General features: G+C 40.0%; 1 long non-coding RNA gene across 1 annotated transcript; it reads right to left on the bottom strand.

Moving 5' to 3' along the window:
• Window position 1: 1 nt before the first annotated feature.
• Window positions 2-22,277, bottom strand: LOC142367587 (uncharacterized). Its single transcript, XR_012767126.1, has 3 exons — window positions 22,207-22,277; window positions 13,731-13,776; window positions 2-2,320 (listed from the first exon to the last, which is right to left on the bottom strand). It is a non-coding gene; the product is annotated as an uncharacterized LOC142367587 (long non-coding RNA).
• Between the last annotated feature and the right edge of the window lie 2,681 nt (window positions 22,278-24,958).

Genomic DNA, 24,958 nt, shown 5'->3' with positions numbered 1-24,958 from the left:
TTAGTTTGCTAATAAGAAAAATTCTCACAATGTTTACAACAAATTCTTTGCATTGCATTTGCATTGTCTGCTTAATGGTCCATGTAGTGTTTATCATTTAAATTTAGAATACATTGTAGAAAAGTAAATATTGTCAGATTTTAAAAAAAAATGTTGGGTTTATTCCTTGATATCAATGAGAAATGCACAAATCTGTTAGTGTTATGTTTTAATCCTTTAAAGTGCAACTTGTGGGCCAACAAATTCAGTAATCTGAAGTGTAAATACATGCTGGAAAAACTATTTATTCTAAAAAATATGACATTTAGAGATGTTTTAGTACCAAAGTTTTGTGCATCTTTACAAAATGCAGTTCAGTAGTGACGTAGCAAAAGGGAGCATGTTAATAACTGACATTCCTATTTGTAATAGTTTCTAATTCATTCTAGACTTCCCTAAGGTCACTACTGAGCTGTAATTTCTCTTTGAGCCACTGTGATTGTTGTTAACCTGCAAATTGCACTTTAAGTTACTAAACTGTGAAGATGATTTCCATTCTATGTATTCAACTGGCATCAAATAAGTTCATATAACAGCAAGCTTTAGCAGTTATATTTTGCAGCTTTTCAAGCATTGTTGTAATTTCACATCATCTGTGAGATATTTCAACAGAAAGATATCACAGCCAACCATATACACTTTAAAAAAGATTGCTATCACACATTACACAATATTTGTGCATTTTTAATTCTCAGGGAACAAGGGAGTACATCCTCTTTTCAGTTTCTTTCCCTCAGGTGTACCTCGAAAAAATTCTAGATAAGATGAAAACACATACTTATTCATGACTTTGATTCTACCAAAAATATCTAGCTCTGTTTGCTCAGGGTTGATTGCATTCATCACTAGCTTTGATTTCAAATACAAGGCATTTTCCTTTGCAACAACTTGATCTAACCAAATCTGCCTGCTCGGTGGTGCCATTTGATAGTTGTCGACGGTGCAGCCATAGAATCCTCGTCGCAGCTGTTCAGGCCAGGGTTGATCAGTTACCATGGGGTGGTTCTCTCCCATAAAGGCAGTACAAAGGGAGCTATCAGTACCCCTGGAACGTCCAACTTCACAACCAATAACACTCATGAGGAAAAGTGAGAAGACTCTAAAGTTACATACTGATGCTGAAAACACTGCTGTCATGAAATAACGGCCCCATCTCTCACAGTTGTAGTTACACTGCCGGAACTGAAAGGTTTGGCGACAGAAATCATTGAATTTAGAAGCTTTAAGATCGTGTTGCAACTCCAGCAGGGATGATTCACTCTGCTGGTAACTGAAAGTCTGACGGAAAGTTTCAATTTCAGCTTCATTGTCAGTTCTCATGAACTTGCCCACCAGACTTACACTAAGATTTTCCTTTTGTACTCTATAAATACATTCGTTGAGAACATAGTATAGGTCCAATGCAACTTCCTCTCTGGCATTGTATCGTATCTCCACAAGCAGATCCTGTATGTTACTGATATGCTTAAGGATAAAGTTGTCTTCGTCTGTAAGTTCTGGCTCTTTTAGCCAAATTGCTTTCAGGTGATCGTACTCTGGTATATAATTGGGAGCACGCCTTCTTTCGTTCTCCTCAAAGAACAAACTCCAAGTAAGCCCCTCCAAGCAGTCAATAGAGGAGTACTTTTTGCGCAACTCAACTGGCACAAACATCTGAGGGTTGCTTGGCCAATCCAGTGTCTGAATATATAGAATATTTCCTTTATAATTTGGAATTACTGGACCTGCACACCCAAGCCCTCTTTTTGTCACCAGGTCACCTCTTTGGTTTAGTTGAGCGATGACTCTGCTGCTGTGGTCGTGGGATCGCCACACACTGTCACTTCCAGTTATTATCTCTCCGTCAGAATTAACTGAGAGGAAAGTGTTGTATAGGAACAGCTTTGTTTCCACACTTACAGAACGGAGAGCTTGTAAAAGCCTGAACACAAAGTGCTGGTCATTTCCAAGGCTGCAGCTAATAAGGCTGATGGTGCCAACACGGCCAATGGGGATTTCAGTTTTTAGGGTGGACACAAATCTGGCAAGTTCCTCTGGGCCATAACCAGCTAGCTGGAGTGTTCCTGTGGGGCTCTTACTGCCATGGCCAACCAGTATAATGTCATGATTTCCAGTTAAAAACACACGACTTCCCCTCAGAATATGCAGTGTCTTCTTATAGTACCTCAGCAGACTTGATGAAGTGGGTTGTCTCTCAAACAGGTAAGTCGCTGATTTAATCACCGTGGGGTCCTCCTCCATTATAACTATTGTTTGATGGCTGCATTTATGGTCACCTTCCCTAAGGGTCATATGATGTTTATTAGACTTTTTTTTGTTTGTTTGTTTCCTTTACAGAACAGTGCAAAAAACAAAAAACATAATTCAAATTATACTGTCAATGTGTTCAAATGGATAGCCATAAATTCTGTAAGCTACCATTCTACCTTTGTACTGATCAGAATCATCTTGGTGAGAGGGTCTAAAGCAGGGGTCCCCAACCTTTTCAGCACCAAGGACCGGTTTGGTTCTGCAATTTGTTCCCGCGGCGGGGGGGGGGGGAGATACTTTTTTTTTTTTTTTGTACTTTACGTTCAACAGACATTACATTTAGCAGATGCTTTTACAACTGTCAAAATGGGTGGTTTCAGGGTAAGTGATGAATACAGTAAACAGGCTGAGTTTTCAGTCTCACCCTGTAAGGTGACTTGGGGGATGTTGGAGGTGTGATAAGAATCCAAGGGACAGTCAGTTGATAATTAACATATCAGGAAGAGACCGTGGCAGAACACCCCATACATCTCGGGCTGTGACTTTCCACAGTTGGCATGGTGAAAACCTGACAAAATGGGTGGTTCAGGGTTAGTCATGAATACACTATTTCTCTCAGTTCAAGTAAACAAGGTGAATAATCACTAATTATCCCTAGGAAAAAAGTGAACATTGTCAGGAAAACATTGTAAACACAAACACACTACGGTATTGCTTCAAGTTTCAATTTACCAATGACATACAAAGTGATTTGGTAAAAGAACAATTATAGCTACTTACAGATCTGATCAGTGATGCGAAGGTAAGTTGTCAGTTAGGAAGGGTCACAGTGTTTCCTTCATCGTGTGTGTTTATCAGCTTCGACATCCCAGAGCAGTGTGTGCATGACTGTGTATGTTGGTGAAATGCACACGTCCAGCAGCCTTGTTGTGAAAGATTGCAGGCGTCGCAGGTCTGAGAGACAAGACAACCACAGGTGGGAAAAGTCTTATGCAAACATACCTGAAGATATAGAAACATTCAGTTGAATAAGACAATGAAAGTGTGCCTACTCTTCTTTTTCTTTATTCATTTTTTAACGTCCAGCTTATTATGAGATATTGGTTCATATGAGATAAGGAACATAGTGAGAAAAAACAAACAACAACAACAACAACAAAAGAAAACCCTCACTGATACGACAGAACAATGTGATAATTTCACCCTGTTTCTTACAGAAACAATGTAATTATGTAAAAATGTCCAAAAAAAAATAAAAATAAAAAATTTATTCAAGAAAACCCCTGAAACAGGAAGCACAAAGAGCTGTTAATATAATCTCACACCAACAGTATATCTGCATCCGCACCAGACAAGAATAACTCTATAAACTGACTTATGTTACCCCTCATACTTTATGTTACTTTGCTGCTAAAAGATTTATTTATCTCCAGTTGAGCAGTGTAAAGAACATTCACGCAACATTTAATTAGCTATATTCAATATGATCTGTTGTATTCATTGCAATTCATTATTAATAAAGGTAATCACACATGGCCAAAGACAATCAACTAAGTTTTCAGGAGTGCTGACAGTTTTCTATGCGTTAAATCTCAGGGAAACTTCATCTGAGAGCAAATACTAAACCAGACAGATTTGTCAGCCTTCTTCAGGCAGACTACTTCTAAATAGGAGTCTGCACACCTATTAACTAACCCGGGGTTAATAAAAGCTTACAAAAAACAAACAAACAAAGAAAAAAACCTTATTCATCCATTGTGGTGCAGCAGCTGTGGTAGGAATTTCGTGAGTTACGACGACTGTTGTGCAACAACCCAGAAGTAGATCTCCTAGGGGTGTTTAGAGTTGATGTTAAGAGTTATTTAAGTTAAAAAAAAAAAAAGCAGATGTAAAAGAAAAAACCCTCCTAACAACATGCAAAGAAATAAACTACAGTCAAAATAAAGTTTTCAAACAGAGTGCAGCATGTTCCTAAAGCACCTGAGCACCAAGTTACCCACGAAGTGATCAGAACTGATCACAAGTGTAAAGAGATAGATGTTGCCTTGTGATTAAATTAAAGTCAACATTTAATAAACTTCAGAATTTGATTTTCCACACAGGGGAAAATGATCACCATCACCTGTATGAATGAACAGTTTAGTCACAGAGGCACTAAGTATGTTCTCATGAGAACAGGGTACAGCCAAGTGATCTGGCAACTACAGGCTTAGAAAAAATGATCTGGAGATAACGGTAAGTCACTCTTCCAGCAGGGTCAGGTTCTCAGCTGTCACCCTGAGAACTACGAATGTCTGATTCCATCTTTTATTCTGAGATCTCGTGAATTTCCAGTTAAACATTTATATCAGATATGTGTAACAGATAGTTAGATGTACAAGTCATATCCTGCATTTACTGTTACAATGTTAACTCAAATGTGAACTAAATCTTCATGGCTGTAAAAGACTCCAGCGCACACACACACACACACACACACACACACACACACACACACACACACACAGAAAAGTAGTCAAGAGTTATCTTTCCACAAAACCTTTTAGGTTCTAAACTCCCCACTGGGGTGAATATCAGTGAATCCGAACAGGGCTGGTACAATCATCACTGATATTCACCCCAGTGGGGAGTTTAGAGTGGTTGATGAAGCTGCTGTGGAATGGCTGCTTTTGGTGCCTCTTTGGGGGAGCAGAGTAAAATCTTCCGTGACTGTGGGGGGTGGGTGGGAGGGGTCTTTGATGTCCTACTGAGGCATGGTCAGACTTCCCCCTGTATGCAGTGCCATGTCCCGGTGACTCTTTCGGTCCTCGCCGCTCTCTCTCCACACATTTCCGGTCTAAAGCGTTGCGGGGCCCCTAAACTACAAACCAGACCGGCTGGTCATTTGGTGCAGCAGAAAAAGAAGGTGAGGCTGTAAATGTCACGGCTGACGCTGTTCGCAATAGCAGCAGTCCTCAAAGTTGTAAATTATGTGCGTATTATTTTTTTCTTTAAACATATCATTGTAATTCCTCTATATTAAGTGCAGCCTACATAAGATGGTCTCCTGACTGTTTTACTGGGTAGTTATGTAAATAAATATATATATAAATGTCTCTTCCAAACCGACTCCAGCCTCCTGGACTGCGGGTAGCTTCTTGGTTTCTTTAACTGCTCAGCTGCTGTGTAACTACGGCTCTGTGTGGGGATGATTTACAGCTGATCTTGACAGACCACCAAGAAACAGTGTAAAGAAACCTGGGCTTTTTGATAACTGGGTTAGTGTAGATGTAGTTGACAATGTTCAGTTAAAGGTGCAGGCTACAAGAAGATAGCATTTGACATTTAAACGGATCACCTTTGCGCTCTAACGCAGCTTAGGCTAATAGTACTGACGCAGAGTCAGTCCATCATTCATGAACACGCTAGATGTTTTTGCTGAGCGAGGAGATGGGAGTACGCTGCAAAGTTTAACAGCACCCCAAACTGCAGCTTCCTAAATAACTAGTCATTTGAATCGATCTCTTCAACTATTTCAGGAAAAGAATAAAGTGTTAGAACCCTCACAAGGTCTAACTGTGGGATATTGGCTCGGATGCTGGAATTATGAGGCTGTACTCCATCACCGAGACCATTTAAAATATATATATATATTTTTTTCTGTCCTGACCATCTTCTTTCAGAGTTAGTTCCATCTGAAGGGTTGCTATTGATTTAAATTTCTACATTGATGTCGCACGTTAACAACAGCAAAATAATTTTTAAATCCTAGCAATCACCCGTTCTCTTGACATGACGTTTAATTAGCATGCCACTTTTCTTTTTTTTTTTTTTTTGTACGTCATTTCTACGCATTTTTGAGTTTTGTATCCTCTTACATTATTAACACTATATGTCAAATGTTGAGTTTAGGGTCAAAGAACAAGATATGGTACCATCCCTGAACAGGATGACACACAGTGATGCACACGAAACAAGAGATGCAGAGTTGTAAGGTGTTACTTCACTTGTCGTATCATAGCTATGCTATAATTGTAAGACCAGTCTAACAGTTTGTGTGTAATTTCATTACATTTCAAACTTTCCACATCATGTCACACTATGTTTAGTGCGGATGTGGGGAGGTCAGATATTAAGAACAGCGGGGGAAAACCAGGATTATTTTATCTTTGTCGACCCTCAACACGTAAATTAACTGATTTATATCCATTGTTGGTCCCTCCAGATAACAAATTGATATTCTTTATTGGAAAGTCTCCCTATACCCAACTTCTGAATTGAATCTATCCTCCCTTAGATTGTTGTGTTAGGCTGCAATTGGTGAAAGTGCTAATTTGCATCCAATCTAGTTTTTAAATTTGATGAAAGGCATAGTTTGTCTTTGGTTAAAAAATAATGATAATGGTAATGGTAATAAAAAAGTAGAATAAGATTGAAACAATGGATATTGCTGCCATCATCTACAGTGGATGGAATTTTCATGCTGGTTGGATATACAATTTAGGATACATTTTCTGTGTCATGAAATGTTCTGTTTCAGTAGAACTGTTATTACCATGGCACTATCCACCATGCATGTGTTGAACTCTGCACAAGTAGTAATTCAAAGATGTGAGAAATGAATCATTAGATGCAGAATATTTAATATTGTGTGGTTAATTTAGCCCTCCTGCCCTCTTTTAGTTAAATGAAATAACGTTTCGCTTTTTAAATATCACCTTTACTGCAGTTGCATGATACACCTAGGCTACGTATATATTTTTGGTTTTCATTGTCTGCAATTCCTGCCGATTCCTCCTCTACAACATCCGGAGGATTCGCCCCTTCCTCACCGACAGGGCAGCGCAGGTGCTCATCCAGGCTCTTGTCATCTCCCGCCTGGACTACTGCAACTCGCTCCTTGCTGGCGCCCCGGCTTCTGCCATCAGACCTCTGGAGCTGGTTCAGAATGCTGCTGCTCGTCTGGTGTTCAACCTCCACATGTTCTCCCACACCACTCCCCTTCTCCGCTCTCTACACTGGCTCCCTGTAGCTGCTCGCATCCAGTTTAAGACTCTGGTGCTGGCCTACAGGGCAGTGGAAGGAACAGCTCTTTCATACCTCCAGGCTATGGTCAAGCCCTACACCCCCGCCCGACCACTTCGCTCTGCGGCCACCAGGCGCCTGGCTGCCCCGTCACTCAGGGGTCCCTGCGCACCATCAACACGGTCACGGCTTTTCTCTGTTCTGGCACCCCGATGGTGGAACGATCTCCCGACTGATATCAGGACAGCTGAGTCGCTGCCCATCTTTCGCCGCAGGCTGAAAACCCACCTCTTCAGGAAACACTACCCTGCTGCGTCCTAGTTCCTTACGCACTTATTGTTTCCTCCACCTCTGGCACCCTCTATATTTTCATTACCCCCTACCCGAACCAGGGTTTGAATCCCATTCCTGCTTTTCTTACCTCTTTTATTTCTTCCCCTACCCGAACCAGGGTTTGCATCCCCACCCCGCTGCAACTGGTGTGCAGTTGGTGAGAGGCTGAGGTACCTGACTTATCGCACTTACTCTGGCACTAGTTTTGCTCTTAGCTGTTTGGTTTTGGAAGGAAATGCACTTATGATTTCTTGTGACCTGAAGTTCTTTTGCCTACCGATGTTGAACGCAGTTATTGTAAGCAGTGGTGTAGTCTGCCTTTTTGAGGTGGGTATACTGTATAGTTGGCCAGTCATAGGCCCGTGGTACCAAACTAGGGGTCGGGACTCGGGACCCCTCGGGACCAATAGTAGCCCCTTAATGCACGCCGTACCTCCAGTGGCGCGCTGCAATAGTCATTGAAATGTTAAGTACCATAGTACTACAATACTATGACATAACACAGGGCTTTTAATAATGCACTACGACTTGGTCATTGCCATTCTGGTAACAGCACATTTATAATGTCTTAACGTGTTAAGGGACAAACATGTTTGTGGGGTCGCAGCTTTGCACTTACCTGCCCCTTGCATGCATGAGGGACAGCATAAACTCACTTTGATTGTGTGGACTGTGTGCTGTGTATCTCAGTGGCAATGGGACTCCCTGTGGCACTTAATCTTTGTACTCATCCCTCATAGAGCGAGGCCTAACAGAGTGATTGTTTTAAAGCAGCAGAACACCATCACATCTTGAGACAGGTTGTTTTATATATATATATATATATATATATATATATATATATACATACACAAGGGCTTTCAGAATTAATTAATTGTAATATATATATGTGTATTACATTCGTTTATATATGTAATATACGGTACATAAAAAAAATATATATACACACACATCCATTTTAGTTTTCCACCTTCCACTCCTATAGGGGGCGCTGTTGTGCGTTAGAGAATCACCGCTTTCAACTAATACAAAGAAGAAGAGTTTCTAACGGACGTTATTGTCAAACAACTGATGGTGAATCCCTGGGAGATTGACTGACTGCCGCAATTTCCGAATGAATGCTATTCTGAAGTGTTGTCGTTGTATTGTTAAATTATAACAAGGCTTCAATGAGAAGTGGTAGTTGATGAAACGTGGCTGTGCTATTCTAAATATTGAAAAGCGAATTTTAAGTGGGTATACGGAGCATTTTCGGTAGGTATACGGAAATCCCCCAAAAAAAGAGGTGGGTATACGCCGTATACCTGCGTTCAACGTAGACTACACCACTGATTGTAAGTCGCTTTGGTTAAAAGCGTCTGCAAAATGACCGTAATGTAATGTAATGTAATGCAAAATATTGCCTGTGTTCATTGTCCTCACCCATCACCAAGATTTTGTCTGCCAATTTATTTATTTTTCTTCTTTTGTCCGTAGCTATTCCAGACTAGAACCGATTGCGTGCCGGTATTCTGTTTAAGATAAATACGTAGTTGTCTTAAATAAACCAAGGTGGGGAAATGGGGTTAAAGAATCTGGCTAGCGCCTTCAGCTTAAGTTGATTTAATATCTACAAATCATTAGCACATAAGATCAAGAAAGTTGTTCATGTTCAGAATATTTTACAAATCAAGCTTAAGAATAATATTAGTATTGGTTTTAAGGTTACATTCATGTAAAATCTAAGAGCATAAAAGTGTTTGGTGGGCACGAAGTTTACAATTTATAAGGTCTTTATGCAGAACTAAAGCATGGAGTTTTAATTTCAGCTTAATCAAATCTTTCGTGGAGCATAAACTATCAGAAAAACAACACAAAACGGAGCTGAAGCAGTAACCAAGATGTCTTAAACAGTTCAAGAAAGATTAGACTTTGATCATTTTTATTATATTTAATCCTGAGTCTCCAGGAGATCAGTATATTTTCTTTGCATGCTCACTTGTTCCAGTGTTTACTCATTAAATCGAACAATTGTTCGTGTTTGAATCTTACCACAAAGCCATCTCAGTTGCGGTTATCGTGTTTTGATTTCAAATGAAGGATGGATTGAGCAGAGTCTGAAGTCATTAAGGCTGAATGAACTCAGGCCTTGTTTGCTGGTTAACAGCTTAACTACAATCAGACGTTAAGTCGGATTCAGGTCCATTATTTTGGAATGTTGCAATATTAACATTATTTTATCAGGAATATATGTGAACTGGTTTATTGAAGCTTTTGAAGAGCAGAGTCTAATGTTATCCACTTTCACCTTTGACTTATCGCGCTAAACATGTTTGTACAGTGCAGCATTATGCTTGTAAAAATACTTTACACTGGTGCCGCTTAGGTGTAATTCACCATAAAGTTGGCTTATTTTCTACAGTTCCTGGTTGGACAATTGCAATGCACCCCTTAAAAGGTTTTGTGGAAAGATAACTCTTGACTACATTTCTGTGTGTGTGTGTGTGTGTGTGTGTGTGTGTGTGTGTGTGTGTGTGTGTGTGTGTGTGCGCTGGAGTCTTTTACAGCCATGAAGATTTAGTTCACATTTGAGTTAACATTGTAACAGTAAATGCAGGATATGACTTGTACATCTAACTATCTGTTACACATATCTGATATAAATGTTTAACTGGAAATTCACGAGATCTCAGAATAAAAGATAGAATCAGACATTCGTAGTTCTCAGGGTGACAGCTGAGAACCTGACCCTGCTGGAAAAGGGACTTACCGTTATCTCCAGATCATTTTTTCTAAGCCTGTAGTTGCCAGATCACTTGGCTGTACCCTGTTCTCATGAGAACATACTTAGTGCCTCTGTGACTAAACTGTTCATTCATACAGGTGATGGTGATCATTTTCCCCTGTGTGGAAAATCAAATTCTGAAGTTTATTAAATGTTGACTTTAATTTAATCACAAGGCAACATCTATCTCTTTACACTTGTGATCAGTTCTGATCACTTCGTGGGTAACTTGGTGCTCAGGTGCTTTAGGAACATGTTGCACTCTGTTTGAAAACTTTATTTTGACTGTAGTTTATTTCTCTGCATGTCGTTAGGAGGGTTTTTTCTTTTACATCTGCTTTTTTTTTTTTTAACTTAAATAACTCTTAACATCAACTCTAAACACCCCTAGGAGATCTACTTCTGGGTTGTTGCACAACAGTCGTCGTAACTCACGAAATTCCTACCACAGCTGCTGCACCACAATGGATGAATAAGGTTTTTTTCTTTGTTTGTTTGTTTTTTGTAAGCTTTTATTAACCCCGGGTTAGTTAATAGGTGTGCAGACTCCTATTTAGAAGTAGTCTGCCTGAAGAAGGCTGACAAATCTGTCTGGTTTAGTATTTGCTCTCAGATGAAGTTTCCCTGAGATTTAACGCATAGAAAACTGTCAGCACTCCTGAAAACTTAGTTGATTGTCTTTGGCCATGTGTGATTACCTTTATTAATAATGAATTGCAATGAATACAACAGATCATATTGAATATAGCTAATTAAATGTTGCGTGAATGTTCTTTACACTGCTCAACTGGAGATAAATAAATCTTTTAGCAGCAAAGTAACATAAAGTATGAGGGGTAACATAAGTCAGTTTATAGAGTTATTCTTGTCTGGTGCGGATGCAGATATACTGTTGGTGTGAGATTATATTAACAGCTCTTTGTGCTTCCTGTTTCAGGGGTTTTCTTGAATAAATTTTTTATTTTTATTTTTTTTTGGACATTTTTACATAATTACATTGTTTCTGTAAGAAACAGGGTGAAATTATCACATTGTTCTGTCGTATCAGTGAGGGTTTTCTTTTGTTGTTGTTGTTGTTGTTTGTTTTTTCTCACTATGTTCCTTATCTCATATGAACCAATATCTCATAATAAGCTGGACGTTAAAAAATGAATAAAGAAAAAGAAGAGTAGGCACACTTTCATTGTCTTATTCAACTGAATGTTTCTATATCTTCAGGTATGTTTGCATAAGACTTTTCCCACCTGTGGTTGTCTTGTCTCTCAGACCTGCGACGCCTGCAATCTTTCACAACAAGGCTGCTGGACGTGTGCATTTCACCAACATACACAGTCATGCACACACTGCTCTGGGATGTCGAAGCTGATAAACACACACGATGAAGGAAACACTGTGACCCTTCCTAACTGACAACTTACCTTCGCATCACTGATCAGATCTGTAAGTAGCTATAATTGTTCTTTTACCAAATCACTTTGTATGTCATTGGTAAATTGAAACTTGAAGCAATACCGTAGTGTGTTTGTGTTTACAATGTTTTCCTGACAATGTTCACTTTTTTCCTAGGGATAATTAGTGATTATTCACCTTGTTTACTTGAACTGAGAGAAATAGTGTATTCATGACTAACCCTGAACCACCCATTTTGTCAGGTTTTCACCATGCCAACTGTGGAAAGTCACAGCCCGAGATGTATGGGGGGTTCTGCCACGGTCTCTTCCTGATATGTTAATTATCAACTGACTGTCCCTTGGATTCTTATCACACCTCCAACATCCCCCAAGTCACCTTACGGGGTGAGACTGAAAACTCAGCCTGTTTACTGTATTCATCACTTACCCTGAAACCACCCATTTTGACAGGTTCCCGTGGACCCCTGCTGTGGAAACTCACACCTTGATTTGCCACAATGCGAATTGAATCGTCTGACAGTCTCGTGTAAACTTTAACATATTAGCATTTAAACTATCTACAGCCTGTCTACATACTTTTTGAAACAGGCAAGAACGCAGTATTTTTAAATCTTGACAGTTTACCATCTTAAACTAAACCATTCCTATTAACCATTAAACCTTTTTATTTATAAAACACAGAGAAGCAGCATTTAGCTGTTATGCTGCAAACAAGTGGAACAAACTGCCAGTGGAGATTAAACTTTCACCAAATGGAGACATTTTTAAATCCAGGTTAAAGACATTACTTTTCTCATAATAATAATAATAATAATAATAGTAATAAAAATAATAATAATTATTATTATTACTTTTCTCATGTGTCTATGCATGAAATCTGCACGATATCTTTTAATTTATCTGGACAGTTGCTTGTTTTTAAATTCATTTAAATGATTTTAGTTGTTTCTCTTTATATTCTTTTATATATTTTAATGCTTCTTACACTCGACACTACACATGCCTACCTCCACTGCTGTTTGCACTACAACATGTAATATTACACAATATTGTATTTTTATCTTGGGTTTCTAGGTTAGTATAGATCTTAGATTAGCATAGGCTATTATGTGTATTATATGTTCAGTATAGCACTAGTAATTAACGTAAAATGTATATTTTATAGTATCTATATTGCCTATTTATTGTTAGTGTACTTATGTCATGTCATGTTACGGCATGACACTGTCCTGTCCTAAGAATTTCAGTGCCCGACTCTGTTGTTCTGTGTATCTGACAACAAAAGACTTGACTTGATTTGCTTTTATTTTATGTGAAGTACTTTGAATTGTTTTGTACACGAAATGTGTTATACAAATAAATTTGATTTGATTGTCAATACTGTTACTACTCAAAACATATTGAACCCCCCTAACACCCACCCCTAACCCTCACCACCAGCCACTTGTTATCGCTAACCCTTTGATGTGAGCTAACCCTTTGATGTGAGCTAACCCTTTGATGTGAGCTAACCCTTTGATGTGACCGGACATACGGAGGTCAAAAGGTCACCTGTCATACAACGTTTTATTACCCCCCTCATAAATCACACTTTATTACCCCCCCATAAATCTTTTTTTGACTAAAGGTGTTCCTTATACTCTCTTTGGTGTCACTGTAACATTTACATGGCAAATTTTATATCTGAGTGTTGTGAAGTGAGCCAGTGGATTAAATATTCTCATTCACTGGATATTATATGTTTCACTGAAATTATTCATAAAGAATTTATTTAAGTGGAGTGCTTTATGGTATAGTATGAGCTCTATGTTGTTTATTAAAAAATGATCAACTGGAATTCCATACATATCCATATAATTTCCCCATCTGAGGAATTTAAATACGCTTTAAAAGGTTAAAAACAGGAGTTACATGATGTTATATCTTACCGTTTTCCTGGAATAGAGCTGTTTTTTGCACTCTGAACATTCCAATCTGAAATTACCCAAAAATAAGAAAAGAAAAAAAAGTAAATGCTTTTTGCTTTTATATATTTATGTTTTATATACATTTATATCTATATATATTTATATAAATATTTATATATATATAAATTGTAACATTTATATATATAACATATTTATATATATAAATATATATAATTTGAATTTGCATATTAAGACACATTTGCACCACAAGTACATAGAATAAAAGCAACAGTATAGAAGAAGCACAATTATACAAAATGTAAAACTTATACATTCATCAGTTAAGCAGAGAAAAATTAAATCTGTATTATTTGGATGATCTTGAACAGAATAAAAACTCCATCCATCCATTTTCTATACCCGTTGAATCCGTCGGTCGGGTCGCAGGGGGGCTGGAGCCTATCCCAGCGGTCGGATTATAAACCATTCACTTAGTATCACTTGGCTTAACCCTTTAAGAACCAGGGTTAGGGTGAGTTAACATTTTGACAGAGATTTTAAAAGGCATCTCTAAAATTGTCCTTAGGAGTGACTGTGAGCGTGCATGGTTGTTTGTCTGGTTTGTCTCTGTGTGGCCCTGTGATGGACTGGCGGCCTGTCCAGGGTGTTCCTCGCCTCTCGCCCATTGACCACTGGGATAGGCTCCAGCCCCCCCGCAACCCGACCGACGGATTCAGCGGGTATAGAAAATGGATGGATTTTAAAAGGCTGCAGTTTAAAAGTGGATTGAGGTGAATAAAATTTAATAAAAATGAAACTGAAAAAATGTTTTATTAATCCCAAAGGGAAATTATGTTTTTTTTAAACAATGGTCACAAGCTTTCATTTTGAAGATGTGTTGGTGCTGGTAGGAAGGACCTCCGGTTTCTCTCCGTGTTACAGCAGCACTGAAGAAGCCTGTTGTTTTTACACAATGCCATGAAAAGGATGGGCAGTGTTGTGCTTCATGCTTTTTAACTTGTGCAGCATTCTTCATTTTACAGTCAGATCCAGGTGTTCCAGAACAGTCCTTAGCACAGAGCCAGACTTCTTTATCAGTTTGTTCAGTTTCTTTGAGCATCTTTCTCTGAAGCTCCTGCCCCAACATATAGCTTCAAAGCAGATTGTCTACGCTTGTTTCGTCCATTGTTTACATTTTTACACTTCCTCTTGCACAAAATTGTGACGTCTGTCTCACTTGAATCACGGAAAAGTGAGATGAAATGCGATGTGATCGTTCAGACTGAGGTTGCTTTGAAAAACATTGGATATGTATCTGATTTAGGACCACATATGAAAGTGACCTGGGCCTGATTTGAAAAAAATCTGATTTGTGCTGTTCAGACTTTCATAAATTATGATCTATTTACTTGAACATTTTAAATGGCAGGACATCTAAATTTGGGGATATGATTCAAATCATAAAGGACATAGAGATTGTGTCCTCCAAACACCCATTAGGTGGCGCTGTGATCATAAATTGATACTGAAATGCAGACTGTCCAGGCTGGGACTGTTGTCAATTATGTCAAATATGAGTGTTGTAAAACAATGCACTACTGAGTAATAGCAACTTGACTGACATTTAACAGGAAGTCATGGGAAACATGACCATGTTCAAACTGAGATATCAAAATGGTAGATTTTGAACAAAGACTGAACTGAATGAGATGGATAGTCTTGGATTGGTAGATAAAGGTGTACAACTTGGCACTTCCTGTTGCCAGTAGGCAGGGCTATGGCGCTGACAGAATAGTGACATCGATATATTTTCTAGAGAGCACATTCATCAAAGATCTGAAGTTTGTTGCAGACTGGATGTTGTATATGTCAGATATAAAACATTTTTGTTAAATAGTGAAACATCTTAATTAGTAGGTGCCAAAGCCTTGCACTTTGATGAAAGGTAAAGTTTTCAATAAATTTGAACAAGAAGGGCCTTTGTGCTTATATGGACCAAGTTTTAGGGTGATATGATGAAATATACAGGCGAAGTTTGTTAAAATGTAAGCTTTAGAAAAATGCCAAAATTGCACTAAAAGTCACAATTCATTAAAAAAAAAACTTCCTGTTTGATTTCGCTAATGGTTCCGAGGGGGCTTTCTTTGTAGATCTTGGCAGGTTACATGAGTCTGCCATGTGGCCATGTGTATTTCATAAATGTGGGTAAAAGTTACAGGCAGGACTGAATTGATGATATATCATCGATGGCATCTTGATGGCAATTTTCAACACGCCGAGAATATTTGCATAGAGACATATTCAAAGTTGGACTCTCACTAAATATGCAAAATTTGGGGAAGATTGGATGCTTTATCTGTCAGGTATAGGAACTTCCTGTTTCAAGAAAGGAAATTTACCATGGATACATTGGGGAAAATGTACAATTTAATAAGATAGTATAATGCAAAGCTTACACTTTTCCTGACAAACCTCTAACTATGAAGATTAAATAATAAAGCCATATGTCAAAATTCAGAAAATATCACTTCCTATATAGCCCCTTTCACACTGAGGAATAACACGCGTTTAATCCACGAATTTAGCGTGTCCGCTGTTGCGTTCACACTGCCTATCGCAAGCCAAAGCTGTCATATCCACACGTCGAGAGCACACGCTATATATCTTAAAGATCGCGTTCTGTTTTTTTTTATATCACGCGTGGTATAAGGACACCCGTAAAAAGCGCCCCTTTTCCTCCTTACGGGACGCGCTGTATAATGCTTGAGCACGCGTGCCGAAATACACCACGCGTCCTCTAGATGCTCACCTCGTGACTATAGGGTGTTTTTCTTCCCCAAGTTTTTAGCTTCTTGTCTTAAGCCACTGCTTTTAACATCTTTGCGTGCCTAAATTGCCTTGCATGTGTCTTATTATTTTATGCTACATCATTTTAACATGTGTTGGACATTGCTGTCAGTGTTGCAACTGCACACTGCGCCTATGTCTTTGTATATTATATATAATAAAACATAATAATCAAGCTGGAACATCCCCTGTGTAAAGGTAAGTTCAGTGTGGCACTGGCCATCTAGAGGACGCGTGGTGTGCTCAAGCATTATACAGCGCGTCCCGTAAGGGGCGCTTTTTACGGGTGTCCTTATACCACGCGTGATATAAGAAAACAGAACGCGATCGTTAAGATATATAGCGCGTGCTCTCGACGTGTGGATATGGCAGCTTTGGCTTGCGATAACTATCGCAACGGGCTGCCGCGTCAACTCGACTCGCCTTTCAACCCGCGTCGGACCCTAGTCTTTTTGCCGAGCCGAGTTTGTTGTGAAAGCAATCGACGCGGGTCGGACGTGGGCGTGGCGTGACGTGAGGAGTTTAAAAGACAGAATGGACAGCTGATTCAGAACAACAGCGACAGGTGAGGACAAGTTTTACTCTGTTTTAGCCTACATCAAGTTCGAGACATTTTTGAAGATGGCCAACTGGGGAGACAAGGAGGTCCGCGAGCTCCTCATCCTCCGAGCAGAGGACGTTATTTACCGCCTCATGTCGGGGACGGTGAAAGATGGACCTCTGCTGGAAGGGCTGGCGAGAAAGATGGGAGAGCGCGGTTTCCCACGCAGCAAGACGCAGGTGACCAACAAACTGAAGGCCATGAGGAAAAAATTCCATGCTGTTAATGACCACAACGGCAGGAGTGGCAGAGGGCGATTGGACTGGCCATATTTTGACATGTGCCACGCCATCTGGGGAGGAAGCCACTCTGTATTTAACCCTACCTCACGTTTTTACCCAGTTAAATCCTTTTTAGCTAAATTCAGTAATGATATTGATACTAATTGTACTTTTTGTAATACACATACAGAATCACTTATTCATCTTTTTTGGTTTTGTGATTTTTCAAGAGACTTGTGGCGAAAGATTTGTCGTTTTATAATTGACCATATTTGTGAAACTTTTGAGTTACGTTTGCAAGATGTTTTATTTGGTTTTACCAATTTTAGTAAGAAGCTGGATGAGGAATATTTTCTTTGTAATTTAATTATTCTTCTGGCAAAATTCCATATACATAAGTGTAAAGTACTTAAAATGAGGCCTTCTTTTGTTTATTTTCGTAGGGACGTGGACATTTATCTCAAAAACATTTATGCCTCACAGAACAAAAAAGCAATCAAAACTGTGAATTAATGTACAAAATTTAATATTGTTTTATAGATGTGTGTCTGCTTTGTTTGTGTCTGCATTATCTAACCCCTGGCGTATAGTTATTGTATCTATCTTTGTTTCTGTAATTGTCTGTTTTTATAATAAATACATTTTAAAAAAAATGCTAAAAAAAAAAAAATTATTTTAACCCTACCTCCGACGCATGGCTTGTGCCTACGTCATTGTACACGCCCAGCATTTTATGTGTTTCGTGTGACGCTCTGCCACTAGGCCACGCCCCCGGAACTCGGCTTCAGGCGACACGGGTCACCTAATACGCCAAGCTTTCACATTGCTCGACGCGGGATGAAGGTGCAATTTGGACCCGCTAAGGTAGCGGGTCTCAGTGTGAAAGGGGCTAGTGGGTGGGGCTACAAGGCACAACAGTTATTTATCTCTCTAAAATTGGTGCTGTAGGGATGACAAATGAGTGATTTATAATGACTTTTGGTGTCATGATATCATATTGAAATTCGTCATACTGCCATGGACACATCTTCCTACAAAAAGTCAGTTTTTTACATTAAGTATCATCAATTTGATTTCTGTTGTCTGGCCATATTTGAAGTTACACTGTTATATTGAACAGCAATATGTAGGAGGAGTTTGTTCAAATGTAAGTTCTGTAAAATTCTATAATGGGGTCTTTGAACCAAAATGGCCAACATCCTGTTGGGCCATCTATGTGTGTGCCAAGTTTTATAAATTTCTAAGAGCTGCATTTTCGGGGCTGGCACAATAGGTGGCACCATCGAGGCATTTTTTCACAGGAATGTCCCAAGTAAACACCATAAGCTGTAAAAACCTTTCTGCAAAAATATGAGTAGGAGCAAGAAGAACATGAGCGCCTGCAGTAAGATTGTCGCCTTTCATGTGGGTGATCAGGGTTTGAATCCTGACCCCCCTGCATTAAAGGGATAGTTCGCCTCTTTTGACAGCACTCCCTAGCCACCTAGCGATAGCTGCACCTGTTACGGTGTTTACTGCTCGGAAGCAGGGGAGTGCTCGGTCTGCTCTTCGGTCTGCACAGTTTACATTGGACGCATTGATATCAAGGGAGGCAAAAATAGCGCCAAGCGAAGTGAGGTCTGACTTTTTCCTGGACAACGATTTTGTGATGCAAATGTATTACTCTTTTGAACGGATATTTTTTTGAGAAGCAAAACGCTTTATTTTTGTGCCCCCAGCCAACTAGCCGGACTAGCTTTGTGGACCCCAAAACTCAGCTGGAATTCGGCTCACAGGACACAGTAGGGGGTAAGTCAATGTTCATAAATGATATTGCTAATATGGGATGTCATACAGCTTCATGTCAAAAGAGGCGAACTATCCCTTTAAAGGAACTACTTCCAGTAAAGGTCCTTAAAGGAGAACTGCGGTATTTTCAACATTAAGCCTCTTTTCTGAATCGTCTGCAATGTTTTAGAACCCCCCTCAACGCTTTTTTGATGTTTACTGCTGTCTCCAGTATTTTCCTAATTTTGATTCATCTCAACCTGCTTCAGAATGGCAAGTCATGCGCATGTCTAGAAAGGTCCGTAAAAGCACCATAAACGTCCGTTTTCAAAATCATCAACTCACCGGAGTGGTTACTGGTGTGCACTGGTAATCCATATCAAATTTCGTTGCGAAAAGTTGCTTCTGTCGTGTTTTATTTGGCAGCTCGTTCATGCTCGCACTATTTTCTTAGCGGTGGCGGAGTAATATCAACGAACATCCAGGACAAAATGTCAAATAAAACACGACAGAAGCAACTTTTCGCCACGAAATTTGATATGGATTACCAGTGCACACCAGTAACCACTCCGGTGAGTTGATTATTTTGAAAACGGACGTTTATGGTGCTTTTACGGACCTTTTTGGACATGCATATGACTTGCCATTCTGAAGCAGGTTAAGAAGAATCAAAATTAGGCAAATACCGGAGACAGCAGTAAACATCAAAAAAGCGGTGAGGGGCGTTCTAAAACATTGCAGACGACTCAGAAAAGAGGCTTAATGTTGAAAATACCGCAGTTCCCCTTTAAGCAAGACCCCTTTACCTGCCTACCTGGGATATGAGTGTAAGTTGCTTTGGATAAAAGGGTCTTCCAAATCCATAAACATAAACATATGGTGTAGCTCATGTAGATGGAGTGGCCAGTGGTGGCTGATCATGTGGTGCATCATGTGGATCATGGCACAACAAAAGAAGCAAACAGAAAAGGAATTAAGCAAACAGTTTTCAAAGCTGCATCTTGGGGAGCTATTCAAACAAAAGAAGGACAAAGCTAAAAACCCAAGCTTCAGTGGTAACAGTCAACCAACAACAAGCTCTGCCCAATGTGACAATAATGCCTCAGCCCGCTGTAACTAAACCCCCAACCCAGTAAACAGAGCAAATGGCTGGCCACACAAGAGCCACATCATTACCATCTTTTCAGGTGTATGTCAGTGCACCAGGAGGAAATTATCGCCCAACCCCAGAAAGAGGGCGACCTGGGCAAGAACACCTCACCATGGAAGACGGAGAGGCCCCTGAGATTTTCAGAAGAGCACAATCCAGTCCTCAGCTTGACAACCTCCTGTCCGATGCAGTGATGTAGTAATGTTGGGGATGGGATCAACCTGGACACTGACATAAGCCACATTCCCACTGTAGGAACCTTCTGCAGTTCCTATAACCTTTTCAGGAACGGGGCCGTTTTTTCCCACATTCACACATACAGGAACTCGGGACCATGTCCCTCAGTTCCTATAACCATTTTAGCTCCTTCTCTTAAGCTGGGTCTGTTCTGGGTTCTATAGGAACACATCTGACGGAGGTGTTTGGTGGTTGGTAGCTCCGCCCCTTGTCATGTTGTCAGGCTGAAATGTTTCCTCATACGACACGAACACAACCTTGGCGTGTTTAATAAGTTAAACCTCCACGTGGTCTCCTTTGTCTGCGGCGCTCTGCTCTCCTTCCTTCATGAAACCAAGAAGTATGGCCTGCGCTGCATCCTTCGTCTCCTGACTCTCTCTGTGAGCTCTTCCAGCCTCCATGTTAGACGCCCCATGTGATCCTCCATGATTAATATCACCATCATGCAGACCATGAACCACCACGGTGGCCTCCCCGCTCTCCATGTTAGCTTCTTGGTGGTGTTTTTTTCTTCTCTTCTTACTTTTACCGGGTTCTGTTTTGTTGTTGAATGTGGCGCTAAAGTAACACGTCGCTGTTGCAGACGGCTGCGTCCCATCAGTCCCGACTCATGTGGGAATACAGACTGAAACAGTTCCCCTGGATAAGGGCAGTTATCAGAACGGAATTCGAGGAGGACCGTTCTTAGAAGTGCTCTGTCCAAATGCGGCTATAGAGACTGCCCAACCAATCCATGCATGTGTCCAGGGTCAGAGTAACAATAGGGATGCCCAGAGGAGCCTGAGGGGGGCGCTATGGCACCAGCTATTTCATCACAGCCACAGCAGTAGCCCACAATATTGATGGTAATATAGGAGAATATTCCTTCATAGTAGACACTGGCATCACCTATTCATGCATTGGAAAGACCGGGCATAAGCACACCCTCGCAAGTTCTTCAGTCGAAAAACAATATGGTTGTCTGGGAAAACAAAAATAGTTTCTGTGACTCAGTCAGTTCTAATGTGTATTGCAGATAAAACCATACCTGCACCACAGCCTTTAAATGAATGATGCCAAAGTTAACACAACAGGATGGCAGCAACCAACTATGGCCTTTGGTATATTGGCTTCAACTGATGCTTGAATAAAGCCTCCTACATTAATAACACAACACTATTTTGTGTCATGTCCTGCCTTGTGCCTCATGTTCATGTTATTCAGGATTTCCTGTTTTGATAATGCATCTCACTAGTTCACGTGTGTGAACAAGCATACCGTACAGACAGTACGTACCAAATTTTCTGCTAACTCACCAGATGATGTCAATTGTGCCAAGTGCTTGCTAAAAGGGAATTGTGATGCTTATCTTTATGAAAAGTGTTCTGTGTCAGTTTTGTGTGAAATGGCACAGAATACAATCGAACAGGCAGTTGTCAGTTTAGCAGTTGGTGGTCACAGCTCTTTATGGGGCCAATGCAAAACCTTTTGTCCCCATCAACAACTCCCACCCAAATACAAGAGAAAATATAATACCACTTGATATGTTGTACACTTCCAAAACTGTTGGTATAGATTGTCTCAGGAACTTCACCAACAAGTCACATATAAAGACAAATATTAAATCTATTGTTTATGTATATTTTCAAACAAAGCCATACTTTTGTGCCAGCTTAAAAAGTGTAATGATCTTACCAGTATTCAGTCCTGCTTCCAGCTGAATGATAATAACACAAAATCCAAAGAGTTTCATCGTGGCTTTGATCTTCTGTGCAGAGCAGCTTAAGTGAAGATCATCACACATTTAGCAGACAGAGGAGCTTAAAGCCATATCGCAATCCTCATTTGGTTAGACACTGTAGGAATGTAAATGACCATGTGTTTATCAGTTAGATATTAAAATTTTGAAAAAGCAGACTGAACATTTTATCCCTCTAATTAGTGCAGTAAAGGCCTATTTCACAGCTTGAGATATGTGGAAAGGCATGCTTTCTTTCTGTTTTGACAATGAATTATTACCATTCAAGGTTTGACTGACTAGGTAGCTCATATGGAGAAATTCACCTGTGCAAATGATGCTGAATATTACGACGATACTCTTGCACTGAGTATTGTAAATCAATATATAGGATGTGCCAAATAAATATTTAAAGGAACTCAGCCCATAAGACCATAACTGAATCGTGACAGATCTGTCAGTTTTAAGAAATTGTAAATATTATGGCATGTTTCCCTATTAAATGAGTGAAATGGAATGACTTTTTTCAGTTTTTTTCTTCTGCAGTAATAGCCTGCTGGATCATTCTGTGTTACAGCAAAGCTGAAGAAGCCACTTACTGAACACACTACTTTCTTTAACACTATTCAATTCAATTCAATTCATTTTTATTTATATAGCGCCAAATACAACAAATGTCATCTCAAGGCACTTAGATAGTAAGTCCAATTCAAGCCAATTGGAATTCAATTAATTAATAATAATCATAATTCATAAAATAATCCAATTCGTTCATATAGAGCCAATTCAAAAACAATTTCCTAGCTAAGAAAACCAACAGATTGCACTGAAAACTTTATGTTTTTCGGTCCAATCTCCCGGCCTGAGCGTGCCTGAGGCGACTGTGGAGAGAAACGACTCCCTTTTAACAGGAAGAAACCTCTGGCAGAACCAGACTCAGGAAGGGTGGCCATCCGCCTCGACCAGCTGGGGTTTGAGAAGACAGAAAGGGGGGGGGGGGGCGGCGGCACTGTAACACCATTCAAAGGATATCTGTTGGAACAGGGAAACACGAGTTAATGATCACAATAATGTCACATATACATAAAGAGAGTAAAGTGAGGAAAGGTGTGACAGATGAGGCCCCCCAGCAGTCTAGGCCTATAGCAGCTTAACTATGGGATGTTTCAGGATCACCTGAGCCATCCCTATTCAAGGTAAACACAAGAAACTTGTGCTAACGAAAATAAATAAATAAATAAAGGAGCAGACTCAGTGAGTAATTCCCTATACTCCCTATATAGATCTGCTCCTCACACCACAACAACCATCTTTTTACAGCCACAAGCTACCTCAGCCTCTCACCAACTGCACACCAGTCACAGCGGGGTGGGGATGCAAACCCTGGTTCGGGTAGGGGGAGAAATAAAAGAGGTAAGATAAGCGGGAATGGGATTCAAACCCTGGTTCGGGTAGGGGGTAATGAAAGTATAGAGGGTGCCAGAGGTGGAGGCAGGACAAGACACACTAGCAGATTCAGCACTATGTTATGTAGAGGGTGAGCAGTATTGTTTGAGCTCATCAATTTGTGCAGCATTCTCTTTAGTACATTCAGATGCATGTTACAGATAAAGAGACAACATGTTCAGTTTCTTTGAGTCACTGGCTCTGATTCTGCTGCCCAACAGATGGCTGCAAAGCAGATTGTATTCTCTTTTCTTTTCAAAGTCTTTTTATTGGTTTTTAAGCAGGTATTGACAGATGTACAGGATAGTCTTTAAAGGTAGTAACAGTGTTGCGTATTTAAACCCACCCCTCCCCCACGCAAAAATGTCTCAGCAGGACCTGGAAAAACTAGTCCATGCATTCATCTTTAGTCGGCTTGATTACTGTAACAGCATCTTTACAGGTCTACCTAAAAAGTCCGTTAGACACCTGCAGCTTATTCAGAACTCTGCTGCTCGAGTCCTCCCTAAGACCAAAGAAGTGGACCCCATCAGTCCAGCTCTGAGGTCTTTACACCGGCTGCCTGTCCATCAGAGGATAGACTTTAAAGTTCTGATGCTGGTCTATAAAGCTCTGAATGGTCCAGGACCAGAATACATCAGTGACCTCCTGACCCAGTATGAACCTTCCAGACCCCTCAGGTCATCTGGATCCGGTCTTCTATCAGTTCCCAGAGTCAGAACCAGACATGGAGAAGCTGCATTCAGCTTCTATGCTCCACATGTCTGGAACAAACTCCCAGAAAGCCTCAGATCAGCTGAAACACTCAGTGTGTTTAAGTCCAGGTTGAAGACACACCTATTTTCAGCTCCAAATCTGAAGCTTGAGTTTCAAAACTTAATCACATTTTAACTACTGATTTTATCTGATTCTATCTATTGTTCTTATTTCTTTCTTTTTTGTTTAAGATTTAAATCGTGCTTTTTATTTCTACTGTTTTAATGTCTCTATAAAGCACTTTGAATCGCCTTCTAGTTGAATTGTACTATACAGACAAACCTGCCTTGCCTTGGAGAGGAGGTCTGGGTTTGACTGTTTAGGAGGATTTGTGAGTTTTTCAACCATAGCAAACAGAGTTGGAGAGTTGTTGACATTCTTATTAATCATTTCAGATAAATGCAGCTGTCTGGCCTTGCACATCTCATTATTATAACTATGCAGGCTTTGTTTGTACAGCTCATAGTGAATCTGAAGCTTTGTTTTCCTCCACTTACGTTCAGCTTT

This window comes from Odontesthes bonariensis, chromosome 18 (assembly GCF_027942865.1).
Source record: "Odontesthes bonariensis isolate fOdoBon6 chromosome 18, fOdoBon6.hap1, whole genome shotgun sequence".
Taxonomy (NCBI): Eukaryota; Metazoa; Chordata; class Actinopteri; order Atheriniformes; family Atherinopsidae; genus Odontesthes; species Odontesthes bonariensis.
This window is presented reverse-complemented; position numbering and strand designations above follow the sequence as displayed.